Below are 9,538 nucleotides of genomic sequence, written 5' to 3'. Positions count from 1 at the left end.
GAACTATAATAGTTTGTAGGATAGTTAAAGAGAAGAGTTAAAAACAGATGCACTGTGGTACAAAACTGTAAACGCCTACAGTGATTCAAAGAAAAAACATTTTAATGAGTAGGTTTATTTCACATTTCTGTTAGTGGTGTTATAGCAAAGTAGAAGCAACTGAGTATTCAGCCATGACGTTGAAAGTCACATAAATTAATTGAGGAAGGTTAGACAAATTTTCTAAATCATATGTTCATGTCCAGCAATCCAATGGACGACTCCAGGTTTGGCATTTACCAGGAAACCAGCACTTTCCTGAATNAGAGATCATAAACTGCTCAAAAAAATAAAGGGAACACTCAAATAACACATCCTAGATCTGAATGAATGAAATATTCTCATTGAATACTTTGTTCTGTACAAAGTTGAATGTGCTGACAACAAAATCACACACAAGTCATCAATGGAAATCAAATTTATTAACCAATGGAGGTCTGGATTTGGAGCCACACACAAAATTAAAGTGAAATGTTCCCTTTATTTTTTTGAGCAGTATATATATATATATATATATATATATATATATATATATATATATATATATATATTCTATCTCTGCAAATAATAATTCATCTTTCTTCTAGTGTTCTATAATACCACACCTCACCAGGCAGGTATTCAGAAAACAATAACTGACAAGTGTCTGAGAGCTAAGTGCTGTTTATAGCCAAAGCAACTATTTACGACTACAACTAGCTGAGACTGAGAGGAAGGAAACACAGAAGTTTGCTCTATGGGAAAGAAACACGAAGATGGCTCCATCTCTCCTTCTAGTCAGTTTAGGTTTAGGTATTAACGTTAGTTCGGAGGTCAACTTACAGTTTGCAATAAATGTATGTAGTTCACAAGATTGTATCCAGTTCTTTTCAATGTATTCCTTTGCAAAAGTTATACTCTTTTATCTTGGTGGAGCTCATTTTACCCTAGTGAGAGTTAGTTATAGGTGAACAATAAGAGTCTGAAGGAACTTGTTTTTTTTTTTTTTTTAGAATAAGCGTATAGGAGCTAAGCACACTCTTATTCTGATTTCATGCACTGACATGTGACATTTTTTTATTTATAGCTGAAATGGACAAATGATGCACAGGTCTGCCGAGGATAACAAGTGCCAGCATTATCCGTGTCGTCTGGAAGTGCACAGTAAGCACGTCCCGGCAGTGTGATTGTGCTTATCATGCTGCCATGGAGCCGTTGCCACACAGCAGTGGCCTAATGATGTTACCTAGGTCGTGATCATTTACTGAAGGGATCTGTCCCCTCAGGGCAGCATGAGCTGCTTGGATTATCTGAGATGCAACTGTCTCAGGAGGAGGCGGCATGTTCTCTCACCTATAACTGCTGATGCTGTTTTTTTCCCGACGATACCTTTGAGTTTGTGTTATTTCATTCCGGCAGATTATCCTAAAGCTCTGAAATCAGCTTTCGGGGTCGTGGGATAAAACAGGTTCATCATCAACACGCGGCCGACTGTCAGGCGCGTGCATGTCAAATCTGCTGTGTTTCGTCTATTATCTCAACCTTGGGGACGCGAGTTGCCTGCTGGCTCCAGTTTCGGTAATGACACAACCGACGCCACACCTGCACGCTCCCGGAGAACTCGCCAATTTGCACACACATGCTTGATGCAAGCTCCTTTTGCTGCTTAGGCAACAAACTGTAAAGACGTCAGGCCTGGCGGAAGCCGTGTCTGCCAGAAATTTCCAGATATCTCAGGAAATACTGCTGAGACACTAGGAGCTGAGCTCTGTATTTCAGGATGGAAAGAGGATTTATTCGAGTTAGCTGCTTCTGTACCTTAATCTTGTCACAGACGTGTCTAAGATATACAAATAGCTGCTAATATTGTTATAATTTTAGACGTCAGTGACAAAATGACTTGACAGTAATCTGCTGATGTTTTTCTTTTCTACATTATTATGTAGCATTACAAATGTTTTGCAATTCAAGAAAAGTAGATGATGAGGTGGTAATTCATAAATAAGTTTCAGAACAATTTGTTTATCATAAATGTGTAGAGGATAAAAGACTGTGGAGCACCATGTAAATATTGTTGATTTGGTTTGACAATTATTCAATTCACAAATCTTTATAAATATAGCTATTTAATAATGCACTGTGAAGAGCAATTTACTGCAGGAAGAAAGCTGTAATGTGATCTACGTGTTTTATAGTCATTGGTAGAATGTTGTTATGCTATTGGCTTCAAAAATGTTGCACATTATTGGCTTTATTTTGTTTTAAATGGCCCGTTTAATTTTGTTTTTGACATTTAGTTACCACAAAGGGGATAAAAACTAAATTATTCTTTTCAGGGTTTTTTTTTTTTTTTTAGTACAAAACTTTTAAATCAAATCAAATTTCAATAAATAGCACATTTCTGCAACAAGGCATTTGAAAGTGCTTTACTTCATAAAAACACAAAATTACAGTCATAGAAAAGACAGTGAACAAATGAAGTGTCACATTTTGTCAAGTGCCATCGTTGCACAATTTTAAAAACTCTGTGTTGTCTTCCATTGATTTCAGATGGATTTTGCCTTGTTGTATCACATTATAGTAAAACAAATTGTTTGGTTTTTATCAGCCAGAAAATCTTTGCATATCATTTTGTGAATACAGCAGGTGAAATAGAGCTGTAGATGTGCAACCATGGACAGAGACAGAGTACCCAAAAATTGTGCTCAACTAAGAGAACTTCAATATATCTTTACTTAAGTTAAAGCTATGAGTAATTGTCAAAGAACTCACTCAAGGGGAAAAAAAAGGTATTTTATAAAAATAGTACTGAGTGACTGAACATCTATTCATGCTTAACTTGTTGAGATGTAAGATAATAAACTTAAAGGTTTTATGTCATGAAACTAATATAAAGTAAAACATTTTAAATCAATGTTTAAAAGTCCATTACATGTCTCTCAGATGAGACTTTTTTTTACATTTTTTATTACATTACATTTTTGCAGCTCAAGACCAAACGAATTTGGAGAGTGAAAAAAAAATTACACTTCATACGATAAAGGTTAAAGTCCCCCTTGTTCTGGAGTAAAATGACCACCACACCCCGCCCCACGCAGACACTCAAAGAAAAGTGAGGTTATTTAAAATTTATTAGACGGCTTTTAGGGTTCATGTGCACAATGACAAGTCAAGTAGAGCAGCCACTCCTGATGTGGTATTCTGCGGCGCAGCGGCATAAAGTGCAGTCATTGGTCATCAGTGAGCCCACTTCAGCACCCGGCGCCATGGAAGGAATAACAACACAACGCCTGGAGAGAGCTATAACGTCTTAGTACCCCTGTGGCCGCGTTCGGCTCAGGCCAGTGGTTAACTTTACAATCTAATAGGAAATGTTTCCTTTTCAGCTCCCCCTGATAGCTTTTTAATTGCTTCCAGTGACACCGTCACCCCTTTCCCTCAATTGCCTGGGGGTCGTGTTGTGTTAGGCATGGCGAGAGAGCTGGGTAATGTAATCATGAAATCATCATAATTAGGAAAACATAATTGTGAGCTGTTATTTGGTTTAAAATGACCCAGGGGCGCGAAGTAATATCTTAAAATACATCCTTGTTGACAGTAGATGGCTGAGGAACACATTTAAAAACAAGCATAATGAGAGTCGGGGATTATTGTAAGAGCCACAACAGAACAACAGTTAGGAGACACCTCCAGGCGGTAATAACACCAAGGCTTTTCTGCCTGTTGCCCTGAATTATCATCGCAACGCAAAGCTATTAGCCGTCTTTATTATTTGCTAATTACAAAAAAAAAAAAAAAAAAAAGGTCAAGAGCTTAAATACACGAGTCACATTTTTGCTTTTAGGTTTATTGAAGGTGACTATACCAGGCGGCGCAGCGTCATTTGCTGGAGTCATCTGGTTGTTCCTTCTAAGCTGGTCCTTTTCATGTGAAAGGCACTTCACAAGGCAGCAAATGAAATGTGAAAAGCTGCAGCAATTCTTCAAATATTAAATAAATAATTTCCAAAATGACATGCTTTTTATGCAGAGTGATAAAAAGCAGTTTTTTTTTGTCACACAAGTTTCGCAAAAGTCCACAAAAAGGATGTGCAGCTCTTTGTTTTCATTCCTGTGTAAATCCCTTAAATCTAGCATTAATTCAAGCATCAAAATGCATTTTCCAAACACTTTTCTTTGGTCATTTTTATGCTCCTTTTTAAGGTGATAATTAATAAAACAATTAAAAAGGCTGTGGTCTTAAATGTTGACTGTCGTTATTAATTCTCCTCTAACAAGGAGTGAAAATATCTCCTTATGGTGAATCTAGGAGGTAATCGACTCTTTGTGGCTCTGGTGTTAAACTGTCGCCCTCATCACATTTTGTGTGAGAAATTGATGTGTTCAGTTGGCTTTAGCTGGTCTGACAAATGATGTAGTCTGTGAATCCCTCAGCATTCACAGTTGTTAAATGTGTGGTTCTCACTCTATCAGTCATCACACAGAAAGCTGCTTGTGTGAACTCCAAGTGTTTCATAAAGAGTGAAAATTGTGTAGGAAATTGTGATTTCCTGAGTTAAGCAGAAAAAAAAAAGACTGGGACTTTGCTCAGATTAAAATTAAATTAGGCTTTTTATTTAGTAATTGAGACTGGAGATGTGCAGAATTCAATCTGCTTGAACCCAAAATCAGAACAATAATGTACCAGAATGCATTAAGACGTCTCCATGCTTCTCTCTGTTGATAAGCTTTGTGGAGATGCTATGAGTCGGTCTCAGGGGTTCGGCGGAGCCTCTGCCGCGGAGGTAAAGTCGTGATGACGCCCCGCTTTGCCATTACGTGCTGCAGAGGATCATGTTACGTTGCTGAGCCAATCAGAGCTGCGGAGGAGCACTGATTGAAGGAGCTCCACTCTCAGCATGGATTTGAACTTGTGTCTTTAATTACTTCAGCAAAACTCACCGTTTTTACCAAATTCTCTAGCTTTCAGTGTACTTCTCAATCTGCTCCTTAGTCGCATCTTTTGGGATTGCTGTGTGAAGCTGACACCCCACCCACGTCAAAAAATTCAGCAAATAGTCTGAATGGTTAGTGCTCTGTTTGTGCAGGGTTAGTGCTATGTTTGTGCAGGTTTGTGCCGTTAAAATTTTCGTTTGTGCAGTTTTGGTTTCTGAGATATTAAAAATTATTTTTTAGGTCATCTAGAGTTCACCATCCCCCCATATCGCTCCAAAACAAACCAAAGTGGGCTAGTTCGTTAGTGCTCCGTTTGTGCAGGTTTGTGCCGTTGAAATTTTCGTTTGTGCAGCTTTCGTCTTTGAGATATTAAAAATTATTTTTTAGGTCATCTAGAGTTCACCGTCACCCCATCTTGCGCCAAAACAAACCAAAGTGGGCTAGTTCGTTAGTGCTTCTGTAACCCACATGTATATGTGTGATACTGTTAGTAGTATTTTATTTCTGTAGGATTTTGTTTTGTTATTTAATGTTCCCAGCAATTCAGTTTATATTTTCATTTTGAGTTTTCTTGTCATACCAGAAACCGCCAGCAGGTGGCTTGTGAGTTACACTCTGGTTTAGACAGCAGAAAATTGTTAGAAGAAGAAGAAAACCGTAGCTGGTTGTAGCACGTGGTGTGAGTTACTGCATGCTATAAGATAAATTCTTGATTAACTTCGGTAACGGTTAAGAGAAAAGAAGATCCGTGACCTGATACCCTGGCAGTAAAACACATTTTTACTGTGATTTTCTCTGGTGAGTGTTGTAACGTGTTTTTGCAACCGAAATTAAGCTAATGCTAACTGGCGTCACAGGCATTACTGCTCATATATTCCGACAAGGAAGAACGGAGATCCTCCTAAAACCTAATCGGTTTAAAAATGTTCTCAGCGGGTTTCTTTAAATCCGTGCGTCAGTGTCCTGAGATGTTGTCAAACTCGAGGAAGCTGGACCTGGCACTACGCCCGTCTAATGTGACAGAAATGATCCGTGAGATTGACAATAAGGAGATAAATCTAAGTTTGAACTGTCAAATACTCCTCAACAACCTCGGCAACACGCGATTAGCCGACTGCACCAGAAGCCCGACCCTATGGCCCACATTGTTGTCACGAATCTTGGCTAAGGCATCTCAAGGGCAAGACCTGCGTTCACGCAAATCAGACAAGCTCACTACTACATTTGGTCTCATTCGACAGAACATGGAGCTACAACACAACTGCATGACTCAAAACAACTTGAGCCTCTCTGAGGATATGAGGTCACAGTTCGATGAGTGGAACAGACGAGTCAATACGTCCGACCCACTACTACGGAATCTGGCAGCACTGGAAGAGGAACTAGGGGAGTTGGTAGAGATGGCCATGAGTTTGGAACACAGGTTACATGACCGGAAGTATCGTGAAAATATCAGTCACATGCGACAAGACACACGGCACACACTTCGCACCTTCGATCTTCGGGTCATTTGGTGCAAGACTGTTTCAGTCTGGTATTACGAGGGTGACACCTGGGCACTACCGCTTGACTATGTTCTGCTCATGCATAACAAGACGTGTGATCTACTGTCCTCGCTGCTGTTGTTACAAGGGGCCTCAGGAACATGTTACGAACCGGATGCGTATCAGTTAGGGGTCAGGTTTGTCACAGCCCTCGCGCATCTCGCTGTCACTCACCCGGGTTTCTTCGACCTTGCCAAGTCGTTAGAGGGGCTTGTTATTGCAGAAGTGTTAACAGAGGAAGATGAATGGTATAACGACACCCTCAAAAAGAACATTGCCTCCGACTTACAAACTAAAAACTACATTTACTCCGGCAGTGAAATTGAGCATATTCTCAAGTCAGCTTCCACACCTCTCAAGCACGAGCTCGGGGGCCTTGCCAAAATCTGCGGCCATCCTCTTATCGACATTCCAGAGACAGCAGCAGCAGCTCATACACGCGCTATACAGGAGAAAGATGTGGACTATGTTGCGATCATGAGCACGCGGAATATTGCTGTCGAGTCATTTATCCGTAGCTACATCCTCAAGGAACACAAGTGGCCCCCTGTTGAATTAGATGATGAAACACCGGAGTATATCCGAGAAGCACACAGGATAGGTCTGGACCCGAACTCCAGACGAATCACGAAAAAGTACGGTAAGGGACATCACGATGACTACATCCATGTTGAGCTAACCCAAGTCAAGTCATTGGACAAGCTGGATCATTACAGCCAATATCTCAAAGATCGAGCTATCTCAACACTCCGAGACAGATCCACTGCCTATTACATTAACAAGACGATCCAATCGCTACCATGGGAGGAGGGACGTCTACTATTGATCCACTTATTCACCAGCGAAGCGGAGCATGATTTGCTCGGCTACTTAAAAGACTATATGGAGTCATCGAAAAAATGGAGTACGTATTGAACTATCTCACCATCAAACTCGTACCCAAAGAGAAGGAACTAATAAAGGTGGTTGGTCGGCCGTTTGGATGCAAAACCTACGCTGATAGATATCGGAGCTGTCTGCAAGAAGAAAACGTGAAGTCATACTTGCATGACTTTTGCTCTGATCAAGCCATGACTCTTGACAACTTGACCCTGATCCGACGTATGCACGCATTCCGAAACCTCAGGCAAGTGTATACCGGCTGGAGAGTGTTGTACATTAACTTCAATGTGTCGGGTTGGTGTGGCAACTTTAGACATGAGACAGTAGAGCCCATAGCACACGACGTTCTAGACAAAGTATTCGGAACATCTCATTTCTTTGACAAGACTCAAAAAGCATTCGAGAAAGGGTTCTTCTATCTACCTGACCGGGAGGGTGTTTACCACTGGGAGGGGCAGGATGGAGGAATAGAGGGGTTGAACCAGTACACTTGGATGACCGTCTACATACCCCAGATGCAGCTGGCTCTACGGGAGTAATCAGTTGCAATTCTTCGTAATGTGTTATGGGGATGATTATAAGGCGGCAATACTCATCCCACCGGATCAGCGAGATGTAGACATGGAGGTTTTGAAATCCAGGATTGTTTCTGGAGTTAGCGAACGGGTGAGGGTCAGCTTTGGGCAGAAAATGAAAATATAAACTGAATTGCTGGGAACATTAAATAACAAAACAAAATCCTACAGAAATAAAATACTACTAACAGTATCACACATATACATGTGGGTTACATCAGCAACAGAAGCCATATTTTGTCTGGTTATTATCAGACAATATTTGATCACACTGATCACTAATCAATTATTTATATTGGTTGTTTATAGCCTAAAATCCTCCTGGCTGGCTCGCCACTTATGTAACCAACTAGTGTAACTTACGAATAGATAAGTTGAGAAACTTAGATTTCAATGTTGAAGTTACAGTTAGTCTATCTTTCTAAGTTCAAAAAGGAGGATAATAAGCACAAACAACCATATTATCAAGAATGAACAGATTATTTAATACAACTTGAAACAGAATGTTACTGTACAGTTTTTTTTTTCTTTTTTTTTCGTTCCAACATAAAGTGTCCACCTTTTTTATATCAGGCAGTGTATTTTCTTTGGTTCAGATTCCTTATAGTTCAGTTCGTCCTTTGGAAGTTTTGTTTTTTTAGTTCAGTAATTTAAGTCAGTCAGTCAAGTCTTTGGTTAAATGGCCATGTGTTTCTTTGGATCCAAAATCTTATCTTATCCAGTGCAAAGTAGGCAGCTGATCCAGCGGTCCCAGGTCTTGAGTTGAAACCCGGAGCTCAGCAATCCGATCCAGGCCTGCGACGCTGTGCAGCTGGACGGTCTTCAAAGTTGAATGGGGTTTGTTGAGAAAATAAATTTAAAATAAGCTAGTTTTAACTAAGACATCCAGGAAGGTCTAAGCTAAATATTTACATCATTTAATAAACTTAGTTGTATCGAATCTCTCCCCAAAACTGAAAATGCATTGATAATTGATAAACAATGTAAAAAGGGTAATACATTATTCAATTAAATATTTTATAAATAGGTTTTCAAAAGAATAAATGGATCAAAGGTAAAAATGGTTGAAATTTTGGGATTTAAAACTATGATTGGAATAAAGTAAGTCATTTTTGATATTTAGTGACACGGTTAACTTTACTCATGTAAAACAGGCTGATCATTCTTTAAGGTTTTAAAATAGAAAATATGATGATTGAAATTAAATTGGTCTAAATTGGAGATTTACAAATGAACAATTATGGAACTGCTTCTAAAATATGGTTAAGGTTTGGGTTCAACACAATGGGAAAACATTTATTTCTCATGAATGCCTTATATAAAAAGAGGGTCAAAATATTGACAAAATACAGCTCTAAAGGAGCAGCTTCTTAAAATGCTAAGGTTGTTAAGTTATAATACAAAAGGAAAATTACTGGAAGAGACTTAACATAAGGAAATAAATGATAATTTGGAATGAAGTTTTAAAGAGAAATAAATAAAACTAAAAGCTACCACAAAATCTCTTACTTCCTGATAATACAATGAAGTAACTATTAAAATAAGATTTGATAACAAGAACAATATATGACTTGAAAAAATAAGG

This window comes from Poecilia latipinna, unplaced genomic scaffold (assembly GCF_001443285.1).
Source record: "Poecilia latipinna isolate Pla-1442-1.1 unplaced genomic scaffold, P_latipinna-1.0 Scaffold1307, whole genome shotgun sequence".
NCBI classification, from domain to species: Eukaryota; Metazoa; Chordata; class Actinopteri; order Cyprinodontiformes; family Poeciliidae; genus Poecilia; species Poecilia latipinna.
This window is presented reverse-complemented; position numbering follows the sequence as displayed.